The following is a 20,106-nucleotide window of genomic DNA, read 5'->3' as shown; positions in this document are numbered from 1 at the left end:
CAATCCCAATATGCCCATTCATGTATAGGCTCAATGTAGTAGTCATCCAGAGTTGTTGATAATTCATGGCTGCATTGACTGTGCCAAGGGGAGAAGTTAGCATTTCATAGTTCCTCTCTCTGACTTCTAGCTCTTCTATTCTTTCTGCCCCTCTTCCACAATAGTCTTTGAGAAATGAAAAGGTTGATAAGATGTCTTGTTTGGGATCACACATTCAACCATCACTTATTCTCAGGACCTTGTGCTGCTGTAAGGCTCTAACTTCATTGCAGTTCATAAGAAAGGGCCTTCTCTGGTTAAGGCTGAGTGTGGTAATTGTCTATGGATATAATACATATGTAATATATAATATATTATATCAAAAGTGATATATCATATATATTTGAATGATATATATTCATATATGTGAATATAATATATTATATATATTCATTATATGTATATATACATATAATGTATATATATACATACAATGTATATATATATATATATATATATATATATATATATATATATTCAATGAGCTGGACATGGTGGCACATACCTTTAATTTCAGCAGTTGGGAGGCAGAGGCAAGAGTATCTCTCTGAGTTTGAGACCAGTGTGGTCTATAGAATGAGCGCCATACCTGCCAACATAAAAAATAAGAACCTCCCTCAAAAAAATAGGTGGTTCAATGCTATGCCAGTTTAGCTAAATAACAAAATTAAACCCTCCTTCCTAAGGTTCTACCTATGTCCACCACCACCACCATGGGCTTTTCAGAGGATTTACAGTATCAGGTGTTGATTCTCTTCTGTAGAGTGGGACTCAAATCCAATCAAAGAATGCTTTGTTAGGTCCATAATAATCATGACATTATTATGCAAGTGGGCATATCTTGCCTTGAAGGTTGGTCAACTAGTTTATAGGCCTCACACAATAGGAAGATTCTTGGTGTTTTATCTGTCCCAGCAACACATGAAATGGAACCAACTGTAGTGCCTGGATATGTGGACCTGTGATTCTTGCTATTTAAGAGGCTGCGGAAGGAGAGTCACAAGTATAGGAATGCCTGAAATAAACTGAGTAGGGGACTTAGTGACTGTCTCAAAAATTTCCAAGACAATTGAGACTATAGCCTAGTGGTAGAACACTTGTTTAGTGTACAAAAGGCCCAGAGTTTGATACTCCTTAAGAACAACAACAACAACACACACAGAGAGACAGACAGACAGACAGACACAGAGATACACAAACACACACACACACACAGATAGGGAGGGAGAGGGAGAGAGGGTGTGCAAAACATAAGCATTTTAGGAAATGTTAAGATTCCTATAGGTCGACAAGAAAAATACAAACACCCTAAAAGAAAACATAGCAAAATAGCTTAAGAAGCACATTACAAGACAGGATATGCAAATGAGTGGTAACTGCAGAGGGCGCTGCTCTGGAGGATGCTGCTATAAAGACTTCTTAGGAGTCATTCCTGCAGCTGTCTGACTGACAGCAGACAGCCCTCATGTTTAAGTCCAGAAGGATATACTCAACAAAGTTCAAATGTTTCTGAGGGAAGGCTCCAGAGCAGTGCTTCAATCACCACCCTCTCACCTCACTACCAACCAATTTAAGGGACTTGGAGAAGTTACTCAAACTCCTTTACAAGGCTCCTCTTCTGGAAAGGAATGCAGAATAGAATCATCTTTATCCTGGATTCCTTAAGCGGACCAGTCTGTAAGTCCAATAAAAAATATTTTGAAGCCAGGAAGGTCACACCTGTCTGGAACAATGGCCTGGGAACTGGTTACAAAACATGCTGAGATCAAGGAACCAGCATAGCATCATATCAGAGGACTCTTCTCTTCCTTAGAAACCCATTTGTATACCTACAAGGACCCTTAATTTGACCATAGATTTTAAGAATGACTAATATAGACTATAGAAGAAAAGATCAATGGTGAAGTCCCAGTTTGGTAAAAGTAGGTATAAATAGGCACCAGTACAATTCCTTTACTATTCTAATTGCTGCCAGTGCCTAATGCCCTTGACAGCTAGTAGAACCATTTTCTAAAGGATTAGGCTACAGTCAGGACTACACGTTAGCCCAAGACTCAGATAGAAGTCTGTCTGGTTCAGAGTAATTTCTGGATTATCATTCACACAGAACACACATACTCCTCAAACATAGAAGCAAATATGACCCATACAATCGTTGAATCAACAAATATTTCTTCTAACTCTACTGTGAACCAGCCACTGTGCTGGGCACTAGGGACAAATTGATGGGTAAGATCAACAGAGTCCCTGTCCTCTAGGAATAGGCATTCTAGGTGAAGAAAACAAAATATTCAAGAACACAGTGACTTCATAATAAATATTACACTAAACATCATAAATAATACTATAACAAATATTATATATATAAAGACAAAGTACAAGATAATGTGATAGCAACTGTGAGAGCAGAGAGTTGACATTCCTGGTCGTGAAGTTCAAGGAAAGTGACACAGCACGTGCTAGCACACATGTACTGGGCAAACACATCAAAACAAATCACACGTATAGTATACGATCATGAAATTCTGGGAATGGAAAAGCTTTTAAAGATTGTTCTAATCTACTTTCTTTTGTTGAGATAAACACCATGACTAAAAGCAATTGGATAGGAAAAGGGTTTATTTCAGCTTGCTGGTTACAGCCTATCATCTAGGGAATTCAGGACAGTAGGAAACCTAGAAGCAGAAGTGAAGCAAAGATCACAAAGGAATGCTGCTTACCTGTTCACTTCCCCTGCTTATCTACTTTTCTTACACAGTGAGGCTCACATATCCAGGGATGACACCACTCACAGTAAGTTGGACCTCTTACATTGATTAGACAACACGAAAATGTCCGCAGGACATTCTGATAGAGGCAGTTCCTAAACTGAGGTTCTCTTCTCACATGTGTGTCAAGTTGACAAGTGACAGTAATTGACAGAAGTCATTAAACTCAGTGTCTTTCTAAGACAAAGCAAATTCTTGGTCTTACTTTTATTCTCAAATGTACCAGAGCACAATGTCCAAAAACAAGGTTGTGATGGCACTGCACCAATCCATTCTCAATTAAGTCCAAGGTCCAAGAGAAAGGAAGGCTCTGTCTCAAGTCAAGCCATGAGTTCATGCCAGCTGGGGTTGGGCACTAGGATCCTAGTCTTTCCATACTATACTATACCATCCAGAGATTTCTCTCTACTCTCACTTGTAATAAATGCATCATTGGGCTTGGGATGGTTAATGATCTGTTTAAGAAATGAAGGACCTCGGATAGCACTGAGGATAGAAAATAAGAAGTTAGATGAGGATCTGCATACTCATCTCAAGCCATCTACCAAAGTACAACTAATGAACATGTCTTTGCCAAAAAGAAGATATAGAAAACATGGTGGGTATAGATGAGTAAACATGCATGTGCGCACACATGTATTCATGTGTGTGCATATGTGCATGTGTGTGCACATATGTGACCTCTTTGATAAAATAAAAGCTTATGCCGGGTGGTGGTGGCACACGACACCTTTAATCCCAGCACTTGGGAGGCAGAGGCAGGCGGATTCCAGAGTTCGAGTTTGAGGCCAGCCTGGTCTATAGAGTGAGTTCCAGGACAGCCCGGGTGACACAGAGAAACCCTGTCTCGAAAAAAAATAAAAAATAAAAATAAAAGGATAACAGCAATATTAAAAAAAAAAAAAAAAAGCTTATGGTACTTAGGAAACCAGCACCAGATTTAAGTCCTACATACATTAGTGATGCTGGCAAATCTTAGACTTGAACAAGAGATTTCTTGATTTCATAACAAGCCAAAGTAATACAGACACAATAGATGTGAGCAAAAGGCAGTAGGAGTGGTTGGAAGTCAGTCTCATCTGATTCTGAATTTTATTTTTGCTATTAAGTTCTTTGATCTTAGACATTAAAGCAAAAACTTCAGTGGACCTCCATTGTCTTGTCTATAAAAGGGAGCCAATATGGGTTATTATTTCTACACTGTCTTAGCTATCCTGAAGGCATATAAAGAAATGAATTCTCTGCATCTCAACAGTCTTTCTAGGTGCACTGTTTCACTTCTGTTCCTCATGCCAGTCTCCTGGCCCGAGTGTGGCTTATAATAATGACATCCACAAAGCCCCGCCCTCACTTTCTACCCCTATTATGTTCATCTATACCCACTCTCTATGGTTGTGTGCCCAGTGCCAAGTTCTTGTTAAGGATGTGTAGCTCCTGGGACCTATGGAGAAGGGTATCAGATACTAAATCAATCAATTGCCTGACACAGCTTTAGGAAACTTGTTTCAAATTGGTGATGAAACAGTTGTTCGAACATAGATAAAATTCTCGATGATTCAAGACAGGACCATTCCAAGTCACTGATAAAGTCAGGGATGATGATCATAGGTCTGAAGATATCACAGCTAGAGATAAACCCTCAGAGATTGTCTAGTTAGCAGAAGAGATGTTCGTGAGAGGAGGTATCCCCCCTCCCAGAGTCACCAATAAACTATCTATCCTCACTCCTTGAATTCTGTAGATCCTGCACTTTATGCAGGCTCCTAGCCATCTTAAATCCAGGAACCTTAAAGACAAAGACTATGAAAGACAGCATAGAAGCCCCCTTTCAGTGCTTATTCATTGGGAATAAGGTAGAAGGATATACAGAGATGCTTCATAGTGGGGGACTCATGCTATTCACCAACTTCAGGATCCCCTCTCTGACCTTGCAAGCACCTCAGAAGATCTTGTTCTACTCATTGTCTACCTCATCCAGGCATCCAAGCCCCTCTACTAAAATGGATTTGCTGCCATTCAGTTCCCCAGCTACTATAATCCAGGATTACAGGAAGTTAAGTCTCAGGGTCCACAGTGTCCTGACCTGCAACCTAAGTTACTTCTCTGATTCTTCTTTGTGGTTTTATGCCTGTGAAGGATTATGTGGCTTGCATTGGTTGAGATGGGTAGAACCTCAACCTCAACACTGTGGTTGGCACCACTGTTACCTAGACCTGGGATTCTGAACTATGTAAGACTGGAGGACTCTAGTTGAGTTGAAGAAGTATGCATGCATTCATGCTCTGCTCTTGACTATGGATGTAATGGACTAGTTGCTTCAAGTTCCTGCTTCCTGACTTCTCTTCAATGATGGACAATAACCTGGAACTGAACTAAAATAAGCCCCTTTCCCCTTGAATTGCTTTTGCTAGATTATTTTGTAACAATATCATGAAAGGAATCTAAAGCACTGACCAAATCACGAAGCTGGTGGAGAACATGGTAAGTACTTCATGTCTTTTTTTTTTTTTTTTTTTTTTTTTTTTTTTTGGCTCGCCTTAGTCCTTGTTTCTGCACCAGAAAGCTGTAGATCTAAAGCTCTGCATATCAGGGAATAGCTAACAAGTAATCCCTCATCAGCATTCCCACAGGCCAATATTCTCCCAATATGATCTAGACAATCTCCCTCTGAGGCTCATTACCCAGGTGATTTTAACTTGTGTCAAGTTGACAAAAATTAACCATCATAGGCACCAAGTGGAATGTCTGTTTCCCATGGAGTTTCTCGTGAATAAGACTAAGATCCCTGGTGACCACAGGAGCTCTGTAAATGATAGCTTTCCTTCTTTGAGGCAAGCTTCAGGAGTGCCTGAAATACCCAGAGATGATCTACAGTAGGGAAATATGTCTAAACTCTCAAAGGGAAAAGCCCCATTAATTCAATGGAAATATATAAAGGTTCTATGACCAACCAAATTAAGGACTTCTGATCTAGAGAATTCCCTTTATGTCTACAGTCTCCTGTAGTGCTTTACTGAGCTATTCCAGTGAGGTTCATGAATCTGAATGTAAGGACACTAAAGTTTATGGGGCCTCTTAGAGGTTTCCAGAGGCCAGGTGTGAGAGAAGCCCTCCACTGCTTTGCAAAAGGAAGGAGAAACTAGCTTACCAAGTTAGTACTACAAAATGAAGGCAGAGAAAATATAGAAGAGCAGCCCAGAACATTTTGATAGGAGGCATATTTCAATGGTGAATCTTATAGATTTTGAAAGCAAGATGTCCAAATCGAAATCCTGGCTCTACTCACACCTTACTAGCTATTGATCTGGTGAAATGCTACACTACTCTAAGGTCTCTTTCTTATATCAAAAACCAAAACAAACTTGGAGGGTTGTGAAAGGACTGAGTTTATTTTCTCTGTCAATGTCTGCTGCCAGTATTTCTACTAAGACTAGTCAGGCTAGAGGGAAGAGGTGTTTGTAAGTAAGGTAAGAGGTAAAACCAGATTACAGGGCTCAGGTAGCAGGAGGTGTCTCCCCACACTGATCTGTCTGGGGTGGTAAAGTCAAGGATCTTAGAGAAGAATGTACAGCCACTATTTAACTAAACCAGAATAATCTATAACTGCATTCTAAGTATTTGTTTTTATACTTAGAGATAACTGTAGTCTTCACCCTCATCAAGAAAACTTCCCTTTGTAACATATGAGACGATTACAGAAAAATTACAACCAATCAAAATGCACTGTTATCAGCCCAACCCCATTGGATACATCTACAAAACATTTCCACATCTAAGACTCAGGGATTGACTTAGGGTTTCTATTGCTGTGAAGAAACACTGTGACCAAGGAAACTCTTATACAGGACAACATTTAATTGGGACTGGCTTACAGGTTCAAAATTTTAGTCCATTATCATCAAGGTAGGAATCACGGCAGAATCCAGGCAGGCATGACATTGGAGAAGGAGATGGAAGTTCTATATCTTGTTCCTAAGTGAACCTGAAGACTGGCATCCCCAGGCAGCTATGAGGAAAGTCTTAAAGCCAACCCCCACAGTGACAACGCACTTCCCAAAATAGGGTCACATCTATTCCAACAAGGCCATACCTCCTAATAGTACTGTTTCCCATGAGGCAAGCTTATTCAAACCAGAACATTCCACTCCCTGGCCCCCATAGGTTTGTTCAAACACATGAGTCTATGGGGGCCATACATAAATAGCATAATGCAAAATACATTTCAAAAGTCCTCATAGTCTACAGCAGTCTCAACAACGTTAAAAGTCCAAAGTTCAAAGTCTTTTCTGAGATGGATTCAATCACTTAACTGTAATGCCCTATAAAGTCAAAATCAAAAAGTAGGTCACATACTGTGATGGTGTGAATATGCTTGGCCCAGGGAGTGGCACTATTAGGAGGTGTGGCCTTGTTAGAGTAAGTGTGCCACTGTGGGGGCAGGCTTTGAGACCCTGCTCCTAGCTGCCTGAAAACAGTCTGCTCCTAGCTTTCTTTGGATGAAGATGTAGAACTCTCAGCATCTCCTATGCCATGCCTGCCTGGAAGCTGCCATGTTCTCTCCTTGATGATACTGGATTGAACCTCTGAACCTATACACTAACCCCAGATAAATGTTGTCCTTTATGAGAGTTGCCTTGGTCATGATGTCTCTTCATAGAAATGGAAACACTAACTAAGACACATACCTTAATGATCACAGGATGCACATTACCATTCCAAAATGTCATAATGAGGAAACACTGGACTAAATAAGACTATAACCCAGATGAACAAACTCCAAACTCTGCATCTCCATGTCTGATATCAAAGTGCTCTTCAGATCTCCAATTCCTTTCATCTTCATTGACTGCAACAAACTTCTTTCTCCTGGGCTAGTTCTACTCCCTCTTAGCAGCTTTTGTTGGCAGCTCTAACATCTTGGGGTCTCCAAGGCAACTTTAACTTCACAGCTTCTTGTCCCAATGTCTGGGATCCACAAATGATCTTCAAGGCTTCTCCAAAGGGCATGGGTCACTTTTCCAGCTCTGCCCTCTGTAGCACTCTAGACTCTGGTTGACTCTACTCCACTGTTGCTGCTGTTCTCGGTGGTTATTCCATGGTACTGGCACCTCTAATACACTGGTATCTTCTGCTGCAACTAGGCTTCACCAATTGCCTCTCATAGGCTCTCTTTATGGTGCCAAGCCTCAGTTTCTTTGCATGACTCCTTCAGTCCAAGATCATCAACTGCAACAGAGGCTGCACCTTCACCAACAGCCTTCCATGGCCTCTCACAGTGCCAAGCCTCAGCTGCTTTCCACGATGCCTTCATGCCTTCAAAATCAGTACCACCTGGGTGATTCTTAAACATTATCAAGTACAGCTACAGCATGAGGTACCACCTTGGCTATCTCTGGAACAGAGTTTCTTTGTGGTATCAGAAAGTACTTCCCAGAAGGCTTCACTTCAGTAATGCTGGTCTCTTCTTAATCACACCTAATTTCTTAGCTCCAGCTAACCAGCATCAAGTAGTTCTTTCAATTCTTGACCCTAAAGCCAGATCCACATGGCCAAAGCTGCTGGAACATGTACCTCTTACCTATTTCATTATCACTGGCTTTCTGTTTTCCAATTCTTTCACTGTCTAAGCTTGGCTGTCCTGGAACTTGCTCTGTAGATGGACCTGGAACTCAGGGATCACCTGCTCTGTCTCTTGGATCCTGAGATTAAAGGTATGTATCACCACCCCTGGATTTTAGCTTTTCTTCACCTAGAACTTGTTCTGCCTCAGGCTAGCCTTGTACTTAGAGATCTGCTTGCTTCTGTCTCCTGGAAATAAAGGCATGTACTACCATGCCTGGATCTAAGCTTTTCATGGCCACTATTCTTTAGGATTCAGATCAAAAGCCTGTGTTTTCCAGCCTCAAGAGCTGGATGGCAAGTGCACCCTCCATTTCTGGAATGTAGTTCATTCCAGATTAAAAGTCCAAATTAAAACAGTAATCAGGTGATAGTGCCTAATATGATATAACTATTCCATGTTCAAATGCAAACACAAACAATAAGCTTAGCTGGGTGGGATCTTGGCCTGAGGTCATCACTTCCTTAGTCTGTTTATCTCCTTTATCTGTTTAGCTCCATTCTTTTTCTTCATGCCCCTTTATTCTTAGAACCATACATTTTGTACTTTTCCTTGAAAATCTTGCTATGTTTGATCAAAATGCCCTTCATGGGACTAAACCAGAAAACAAAGTTTCTGATGGACATTTTTGAGACTTCTTTTTCAATGCAATTAATATAAATCTCTTTACCTTTGCTTCAGGTAGACTCTTCAGAAAAGGGCAAAAAGCAGTCACATTCTTCACCAAAATACCACAGAAACAGTCTCTAGGCCATACACTAAAATTCTTCTGTACTGAAACCTCCAGAGCCAGTCTTCCATAATTCAAATCACCCTCAGCAATAAGGTCTTCCATATTCCTACTAGGATGACCCATTAAGCCCCATTTAAATGATTCCACTATATTCCAAATCCAATGTCCCATCATCCACATTCTTCCAAACAAAAGAATGGTCAGGCCTATCATAGAAATACCCCAGTCCCTGATACCAACATCTGTCTTATTTAGGGTTTCTATTACTGTGAAGAGACATCATAACCAAGGCAACTCTTATAAAGGACAACATTTAATTGGGCCTGGCACAAGTCCAGAGACTCAGTCCATTATCATCAAGGTAGGAGCATAGCAGCTTCTAGGCAGGTGTCGAGTAGGAGGAATTGAGAGTCTACATTTTCATCTAAATGAAGCTAGGGGAAGATGACCTCAAGCAGCTAGGAAGAGGGTCTCAAAGCCCACCCCACAGTGACACACTTCCTCCAACAAGGCCATACCTCCTAATAGTGCCACTGCTTGGGCCAATCATCTTCAAATCACCACAGAGATCACTGCAGAATAGGGAGAAGAAAGATGTTGTTTAAGAGTCATAGATAGGAACACAGAGTTTTCTGTGAGATTGTATTTCCTAGAAATGTGAGAAGCTTTTCCCATTGAAGTCTCACCAACACAGTGACCCAAACAAAGATGACACCAATAGAAATGCTAAAGTGAACTCAGTGTTACACAAAGAGCTACAGGAAACTAAGGAATGTGGAGAACAGGAGAAACACTGTTCCCCAGGGGAAGAGTATGTCAGTTGATTATCCAAGAGGTTTATGGGAGGGGTTAGAGGAAGGAAATGGAAAGAAGGGAGAGATAATATAATTATAATCTAAAAAATATTTTAAGATGAGTTCAACCACAGAGGTCTGGCAAAATGATTCAGTTCTTGTCATGCTGCCATGCTGCCATGACTTGTGAAGTCAGTTCATTTCTAGGACTCACATATTAGAAGCAGAGAGCCAACTCTGGAAAGTTGTCTTCCTACTGTAGCATGTGTGCGTGTGCATGTGTCACATCAATTTTGATCAACCATGATCTCTAGAACTATAAAATATATTTATGGGGGAAACTAGAGGGAATAGAAGGGAGGATGGTGGATAATCAATACCTAGGAGGAATGAATGATTCTTCCAGAGAAGAGATGCTAAGGGATTGATGGTAGCTATCATGGGAAAGAGGCTAAAACCAAGACTGGTAAAAAAATGTTTGATGGAAATCCATTTCAACCCAGACTTTGTCTCTCGGATGCCTGCTCTTTTCTGAAGGGAAACAGAGGAGAGTGGATCTGGGGAGAGGGGAGGTGAAGGAGGCTTGGATGAGTGGAGGGAAGGGGACTTTCCAATGCATCAGCATGGTCTGATATTAGCACAGGTGGTCTTGAGAAGTAATGGATAATAAACATCTAACTCTAAAGAGGGAATTTCCTGTAGAAGACATAGACTTCTAGAAATGGTACCCTGTTTCCTCCCCAATAATCTAGGTTATGTCAGATGCATTTTTATAGCCCCATGAAGTCAAAATGTTTAATAAGTGCTTTTCCTATCTGAGCTTAAAGCAAAGACAGAAAGTTGTGTTAGTTCAAATACCTATTCCCCTCAGTTTCCTGGCACTTGCAAAGTCATGAAAAAAACTCTTTAGCCAGAAGTGTATCCTTGTAGGTAGCACTCCAGGGAATTGCAAGGAAAGGTTAACATTTTCCTAAACAGGCATTGGAACCTTGACAAGTGGCTAGGAAGGAGGAACAGGGAACTTGAGGGCTGGAATGATGGTGGTGAAAGCCAAATATACTGGTTCATTTACGTACACATTTTAACAACTATTACCTCCTGACCCCAAGTTAACCTCACAGTTCAGTAGACTCAGCCTGCAGCAAGGATTTCTCTTCTCTTGGTGTCCTTCCACTTCTAGGAAGTTGCCAACAACAGGCTCATGAAACATAGTCACTTGATTTAGTCGACTTTGAAGATAAGAACATTGAGGCAGGGGAATTAAATAATATACCTTCAGAGAGGCACCAGGGATTGTAGTGATCAACAGGATAGAACATCTTGCTTAGGCTGACCTGCATTTCCTCCTTCCCTGCCTGCAGTCATGACAAATCAGGAAGAACTGGGCCTGGTGGTAGCTTTCTCTTATGCTTGCACAGGAGGAGGCTAAATGACTCTCACTAGGGTGAAACTTGGCCTTCTTCTTGCTAGGACTATCCCTACCCCCCCCCGCCCTTTTCAGATTTCCTTGATTTATCTCCTCAAAGGAACTCCACCTTAAATACCAGACAAATCCTAGGTTGGTTCTGGAAGATGCATTCATAGCTTAATTGATACTTGGAAGTCACAAATCCCTCATTCCCCTCACCCAAGGGCTGTATGCCTCCCCTCATTTTCCAGTATTCCCTCCAGCTTTCTTGTGGCCTAGAAAATACTTCCAAGTTCTCTTAGCCAGGAAGGCCAATGAGGAGAAGGATGTGGAAAGCCAGCTGCTTGGCTTGTTTCAGGCAATGAGACACAGGGTTGCAAGGTATGATTTCTCTCTCCTTCAAAGAAACATAATTTACAGTTCTAGACATGACCTCTTGCTGGCCAGTGGTCCACATAGTTCATTGACAGCCTGTGGAGCATCCCTCCTTAGGAAACCTTTTTTTCTAGCCTTGAGGAGTTGCCAGATCAGCAAAGTAATAAGCTGGAGGCTCAGTCTGTCTTAATTCTAGTCTTCTATAAATATTGTGTCTGTGTGTACAGGCGTGTGTATAGGTAAGTGCATATGTGTATAACATCATAGGTATGGAGGTCAGAGGACAACTTTATGTGTTAGTTTTCACTTTACATTTTGTTTGAGGTAGGGCTGTTAATTGTTCATTGCTGTGTATCCTAGTCTAGCTGGCCCCACTTCTGGAGATTCTCCTGTTTCCATCTTGCCATAAGAACACTAGGATTACTGTGTTACGCTTTTGGATGAGTTCTAAGAATCTGAACTTGGGTCCTCATGTATGTGCAATAAGTGCTTTACCCCCTAAGCCATCTTCACAGTTCATCAATTCTGCTTTCTTTACTGGTGTGTAAGAGATAGGAGAAAGTAAGGAAGTGTGGAGACCTAACATTCTACCCATGACAGTCATTGTTATTTCACTGAATCCTTTTGATAGCCCTGAAATATGGCTGTGTGACCCCCAAGCCATCTGTTTCACTTTTCAGCACCTAATTTTTCTCAATCATTAGATACAGGCAATTGTACTGTCTGCTCAGCAAAGGTCAAGAAGAAACTGTTGCTAGCCCATGATAGCCATATACGCCATTCACCAGTTCCCTTGCCATTCATACAATAGCATAAAATGCCATTTATACTCTGCCAAATGTGCACAGAGATCAGTCTATCTGTTAAGTCACTTATTTCCCATTTATATTAAGAGAAGGCTTAGACTCAAAGATACTAAGTAACTGGCCCATGATCTCTTGGCTCAGAAATGTGGCAAAGGAACCTGGCCAACTTGTTCTCTATTACAAATTCTCTAGTGACAGGTGACACTGTTAAGCTGCTTTCACAGAGACTACAGAGATATAGAAAAGCCATATATGAGTAGCTTCAAGGATATGGCTCTCTCACTAGCCATATTCCAGAGGGACTTCTAGACAGGGAGCACCTCCTATGCTACTCTAAAAGAAGCCCTTTCACAAGCTATGTCCCACCAGCAGAATGTACACTGCCTCTTCTCACAGTGCCATAAGGAGAGTCCATCCATATTCAACCTTCTACACCCAAGCAGCACTAGGCAGAGCTGGTCAAGCACTGGCATCCATGGCACTGACTGGGCAGCCATGTGTGGGGCTCAGTAACAGTTTCAAGTAGAGTAAAAAATGTATATGAGCAAAGAATAAAAAAGAGAGAAACAGTTGAGAATCAATTTTAAGGATTCACCATGCAAGAGGCTTGATATTATAGAAAGTGTATTTCAAAGCAGGAATCGTGTCACAGCTCTTCAAGCAGCAGAAGAAAATGAGAGGAAAACAGAATGGCAGCATTAGACTACTGTTTCTCCCTTAAATCTTTGGGGGTTAACTGGCACCAAGGAATGAGAATATATGAATTTGTCTGTAATTTTCTTCTCTGCTAACATCTGAAATTCTAATGTACTTCTAATGCAATTTAAGAGAAAATGAACATATTTTAATTCATTCTCAGTATGTACTTTAACATAAAATGTCACTGTTTCCATATTCATTCTCATTCGTTTCTTCATTCATTCCATAAACAAATGCTGAGCTCTTGTTCCGTGTCATCTACTTACTTGATCCCCGGGAGGAGGGTGAATACAGAGGTGCTAAACTGAGGCATTGACCTTGACCTTTGAGATCTAACAGAAGGGACAAGGCAGGAATATCAATGACAAAGCAGCATAAGGTCATGGTGTTCCAGGAGTAGTGATGTACTGGCTAACCTGTACATTCTACGGAAAACAGAGGAGCTGGAGCTAAAAATCAAATTCATCAGGCATTCCTAGATCTCACAGTGACCAGGAAAGGGATCTGAGCCTGTCCAGGAATATGAATCAATGCTTAAATCTCACAGTGATCCAGGAAGGGATCGAGGCCTAGATCTCACAGTGACATGGAAAAGGATCTAAGCCTGTCAGTCAATGTATATCACAAGGCAAAAAAAAAAATATATATATATTTGGGGTTAAAAAACATCAGATTGGCTGTCAGAAGATTGTGCTTGGATGGGACAAACCATGAAGCCCCTGTGAGAAGGGTACCTTTCTGTAGCCCTAAAGTCTTGACAGCATTAATCTAAGACCTTCATTTCAAATACATCTCCAGGCAAAAGAAATGTCAGTGCCAGTAATGTAAAAATGTTCTGCAAATGAACAAATATACTTCTCTCACCCCCTCACTCCCTTGCCATCCATTTTCTATTTTATCAGGTGCAAAACAAAATATGCCAGAAGGGATGAAATATAGCTCAAGAGAGTTGAGAGGTAAATTAACCAGAATGTAGGAGCCCTCATGAGGGCCATTATAACTGGCCACTCTTGGGGTTTCCTAGATACCGCTGGGAACTAAGGCTCCTCTCCAGCAGCTAAGCAAGCAGACATCCCTGCTGCTCGAGATAGCTGTTTCTGTGTGAAGAAGAAGTACTCCATCTCATGCCCAACTGCTCTCCACAATATTTCCAAAGGATTAGTGTTATTAATATGAGTTCCCATTGACTCTGACCCTTAATGGCTTCTGATAAGCTATATTATATCAAGACTACCCTTAAGGCTTACTCTCGTAGTTTCCCAAGGCTAACATACAAATGGCTACAAATTGGATGGTCTAAAATGTATTGTGGAAACCAAAAGCACCAAATGCAGCTGTCAGCAGGGCCATGCATGCCACATCAGTAGGTTCTAGAGTAGAATATGTTCTATGACTCTCTCTCCAGCAATTACTTTCCTGAGCCAATTGGAAGGACTTGGAGAAAGAGAAATTCCAATGTGGACAAATTGTGCTCTTTCTCCTATTAGACAAGAACATTCTCAAAACTTTGCCTAATCAGAGCCCTTCCAATAAAACAAAGAATGAACTCTAGAGCCAGGCTTCTTGAATTTTTACTCAGGCTCTTCAATTGTCTAGCTGCTGCATAATACTGGGAAATCACTTCATTTCTCTATGTCCTCGTTTCCTCATCTGGAAAGCAAGGATGACAACAGTCTGTCCCTCAGGAAATGGGAAGGCTTGGCAGGGGTGTGCTACTAGTTTCACATCGAATCCTACTCGCTGTGAGGCTATCTTCTCACTCTGTAATTCACAGGAGCAGAATTCTAACTGATCTTGGATTCCCCAACAGCCTTGCTTATGAGGAAAATGAAGGCTCACTAGGATTTACACCAAGAGCTGATATGACACTGAGACCCCTCCCAGAACTGGGTGGTACACCTTTAAGCAGATGCCTCCTTGGAAAGCAGCCCCTTTAAGAGGCTTTCCCCCACTTTCTCACAGCTGTTGTAGCTGTATCCATAGAGCATTGTGACAATGGCTCTGGGAGGCAGTTAATGGTTCCTACCATCGTTTGTAGCCAAATACACTGAGCATCCACCTTCTGCACATTCTTCCAGTTGGGGGGTTGAGAATAAAACCACTCCAGAATGACTATGGCTGGCCATCTCTGAAGGGATGCCCAGCATATCCACTTCAGACTCCACATGGGGGGCTTGATGAGAATGAAACCACCACCACTCCCCCCCCCCAAATACATTCCTTACCATACTCCCTTCTCAACAAGCCTGTGCTTAGACATATTATCCCTTTGCCAATGAGAAAACTGAGGGCCAGACTGAGTGATCAGTTTGTGACAAAGGAGGGAATCAAGCTCATACATTTTGTCTCCAATCTATAGCTTTTCATTATTTTAGGATGAATACAGATGGATCCTAATCTTTAGAGGTAAACCTCATGTATCCAAACTAATTTCTGTTTGTCTCCTTTGCACTCTCAGAAATATGGTTTGGAGAAGCTCAGCCTCCTTGTGAGGAAAAGCAGAGATTGACTTGTTCTGGCCTCCAAGCTGAGCCCAACACTTTGCCATGTAGTCAACAACTATGCATGCAAATCCTAAGCAATGCCAGTTCAGCCCTTACTGTGTGCTCTCAGCTTCAGGTCCTTGCTCTTCTATAGCCATCTGGAAAAAAAAATGGACAGTGAGATAGATACAGAGGACAGAGAGTAGGCCTTGGAGGGATTTTGTAAATATTGATGCTATGAGTCCACGACGTAGCTTCCAATCGGGGTATGTTTGAGCTGTTCTATAAAGAAAAGCAGTTGCCAGCAGGAAGGTGGCACTCAAGAGTCCTCCCAGCCAAATAGAAGAAGAGCCTAGGGAGCAGACAGCTGCAGGGGAGAGATAACTTCTGAGAAGGACCATAGGCTGTTTCTTCCTGTGGCATTCTGAAACTAGAACACAGCAATGCAGTGAGGGAAGAAAGCATGGAGACACATGCATCTCCGGCTCTGGGCAGAAAAAAAATAGGACGTTTTAACATGGAAAGAGGCCAGAGAGCCCACAGAGAGTTGTGTCTCCTTTCCCTGTCACAAATTCTGGCACAGTATAATTTTCCCCTATCACTTGCCAAACCTATCTCTCTCTCTCTCTCTCTCTCTCTCTCTCTCTCTCTCTCTCTCTCTCTCTCTCTCTCTCTCCTTTTGCAAGCAAGCTACACCATTCCCACGAGTGGTTTTCATTCTAGCCTTTGGGGATTTGTTCCTAGACTGGGAAGAGAAAGTAGCAAGTGTCTGTCTGCTTTTGTGATAGTGGGTCCCTAGTGGTGTAATTCCTCCATGGCTCCAAAGCTGCAGGACATTATTGTCCTGTCCCAGTCTACATTTCTTGGGCACTACAGTACTCTTTTCCCTCACAAGCCATGCTTGCCATTATCAGTCCATTGTGAAATGAACTTTGTCCCCCAACTTCTCAATCATTGAAAGAGAATTTTTCTTCTTGTCCCAAGAGGATGTAGGGCGTCTGCATAGCATTCATCAAAGGACAAACCCTGTTAACCAGAAGAAAACTAAATAGTTCCTGTAGCTTCCTGGGTGTTTCATTTCTCCTATGAAGCTTTGCTGTTAGCTAAGAGAAATCCAGAAGAAGTTGACTGTTTCTGCTTCCCCCTCTTTAATACTCTGTCCTATCTTGCCAGTTTCTGGTCCATGTTGGAGCTACACCTTAAGTAAAAATATTTTTATAGTCATGTTTTGCTTATCCCAGTGTTTGAGCTTCAGGTTTAATTCTGGCTTTGAGAATGAAATCCAATAATCCTTAATTTGTACCTCTACTTAAGCATGTTCTATACTAACAACAGAGGAGGAGGAAGAGGAGGAGGAGGTGGAGGATGACAACTACAACGATAATGATGGGCGACAACAACAACATAGTGCCTGTCAAAGTGTTAAGAAGACTAGGAATCAGTTTCTCCCTAGATGCCCCTACTGTAATCTGCTGCACTCTTTCTCCATGTTGTCTATGCTTCTTTCTAGTTGCCAGTATGTTTGGCTGAAACCCCCTAGAGACCAAGGGAGACCTACAAGGACACAGCCATCAGTGTCACTAGTCTGCTCAGAAAAGAGCAACTTTGTCCAGAGAAGGTGCCTCATAAAAACTGTTGTGTGAATATGTGTGTGTGTGTGTAATATATACAAGTATATATGAAGGGATATATATACACACATATATATATATATATATGATGCTTGGGATTAGACCTATGGCCTCATGGATGCTAAGTGTATATTTTATCACTGATCTACACCCTAACCCTATATTAGCATACTTTAATGAGAGGGATATATATATATATATATATATATATATATATATATATACACACATACACATACACATATACATATATTCACACTTTTAATATTAGTATTAGGGTGCTGGAACCAGGAGATCAGAAGTTCAATGTCATTTTTTTTGCTACATAACCAATTGGAGGCCAGCTTGGACTATGTAAGAACTTGTTACAAAATAAAACCAGACAAACAAACAATAAAGAACAAAATGTTTGGATGAGTGAGGAGTAAGTACCCAAGTAGCTTTTAATATGGTATACAAGTGAGGATGGACAAGGTGACAAGAGGAGCTGTCAGCCCTGCAGGTCCCTCTGCTCACTGCCAAACCCTGCTCTTCACACACTCTCACCCTCTTAGAGCTAGCTGCAATCTGTCATGCTGCCTTGAGTCAACAGCTGGGGAGGTCAAGGGAGGTCCACACTCTGTGTCTACAGAGCCCCAGCTTTTCCCTGCCCCAAGCATGTTCACTGAGCCCATGGAGATAGACTCTGCCTTGTTTTTCTCCAAAATACTCCGGCTTCTTGATGGACTTCAGCCCTAATGCTAAGCATGAGTGTGTTTCAATCAGGTTTCATCCCATGCCCTCTTTCTACCTCGCCTTCATCAGAGGGGATAAATACATTCATTCTTCTAACCAGATACTGATAATTTTTTGGTATCAATAACATCTGATAATCAAGTACTAAATACCCAATATCCATATGATCCTAGTTATACTTGGCTTACAGGATAAGCCTACACTTCAGATACCAGTGTTCACATGAGCCACATACACACTGCCCTTAACCTTCTTTCTTTCTTTCTTTCTTTCTTTCTTTCTTTCTTTCTTTCTTTCTTTCTTTCTTTCTTTCTTTCTTCATAAAGTCATGAATTCATAAAGCTCTTGCCTTAGCAGCCTGAATGCTGGGACTATAGTCATATGCCATCATGCATTGAAATAATTTCATATTTTTTCTATTTTTGATACTTGGAATTGAACTTGGGTGCTGTATAGGTTAGACAAATGATCTACTACAAAGTTCCAACCACCACCCTGTTCTTATCACTTTAAATAATTCCCAGCACTCCTCAGCAGCTTTGCAGGGACATGATTCTGCAGTCCCATTTGCCTGTTCTGCTTCACTAGACACAAAAGACACTGTGTTTTTCTAAAGACACAGCCCAGTTTATATCAGAGTTCTCTTCGGTTCCTACAAGTAGCCTGGAAGCAAGCCCACTGAACATGCAGAAGACGGAACACTAAGTTTATTTAAATGAAAGCTCTATGTATGTCTGTACTATAGATTTCTTTTTGTTTTCACTCTGCTCTCCAAAATCCTCCCTGGTTTTTACTATAGCTTTGTCAGAACACTCGCCATTACACTGTCCTCAGTCCTGCTGGTTCAGTGAGTGTACAACCTCTGGAGTGTGTGATGGATGTCGACCCTAGAGCAGGCTACATAACAGAGAAGCTAGAGGTGGCACTCAGACCAATCCCACAAGATACAGATGGGAATGGAAGAGGAGCCACCAAAGAGGGCAACAAGCCTCTGAGATCATCTAGTAGGTTAAACTGTTCTCTGCCTTCAGGTCTGTGGCTCATATGTTGAGAAGTTCTTTTTTAAAACTTAATATTATTGGTGGTGGTGTGGTGTGTGTGTGTGTGTGTGTGTGTGTGTGTGTGTGTGTGTGTAAGTACACGCATGCCACAGTACACATGCAGAAGTCAGAGAACAGCTTAACTTTCTTTCTGAGGTCAGTTTTCTTGTTCCACTATGGGTTTCAGGGATTGAACCTAAGTCACCAGCCTGCACAAAAACTTTAAACATTGAGCCATCTCACCAGCTCTGACTTTAAGAACAAATCTTCATTTTCTAAATAATTTTTAAAGCCATGTCTACTGAAACCTGTTGCTTGATGTTATGGCCAATTTTTGGCCTCCTCATTGATGATACTGAAGATCAAAGCATGTGCTCTTCAAACAGTCAATGACACAATAGCTCTATGTGGTCTGTGGAAGAGAAGAGAAGGGGGAAGAGAAGGCAGACCCCAAGGATCTTAGAAATTTACTCAAGTCAAGTGGTAACACTCAGATCTGACTTGAATAATTCTACCTTAGCCTCTGAGCTCTTTTCAATGACCTTCTCTGTCACAGGCCTCTTTTCACGGCCTTCTCTGTGACAGGAACTAGTGAAATGGGTTTTCTCGCAAGACTGAACTGTGATAATTTTCCAAGCTCTCAGTTGAGATTAATGCATGGACATATGGGCTCTTCCCCTCAGCAGCTTCCTAGATACCACACCACAGTTACTCGGGGCTCAGAACAACTACTCTAACTCCCAGCTAATGCATCTCTCTGCTCCAGTGTCACCAGGACTCAAGCAGGCTCATCCAGTGCTCCCTGTTGAAAAAGTACTGACTTGCAAATAAAGCGGGACATTTATATTTGCATTTCAGGAAATGGAGCCAAGGCAAATATGATGACCGCACTAACTAAATATTACAGGCATTTCCTTTTTAGTTCTGCCTGTCACCCACTCAATCTCATGTAGAATGGCCATGCAAGAATGTGAT

The sequence above is a fragment of the Arvicanthis niloticus genome, chromosome X (assembly GCF_011762505.2).
Source record: "Arvicanthis niloticus isolate mArvNil1 chromosome X, mArvNil1.pat.X, whole genome shotgun sequence".
In the NCBI taxonomy this organism is placed as follows: domain Eukaryota; kingdom Metazoa; phylum Chordata; class Mammalia; order Rodentia; family Muridae; genus Arvicanthis; species Arvicanthis niloticus.
Note: the sequence above shows the minus strand (reverse complement) of the source record.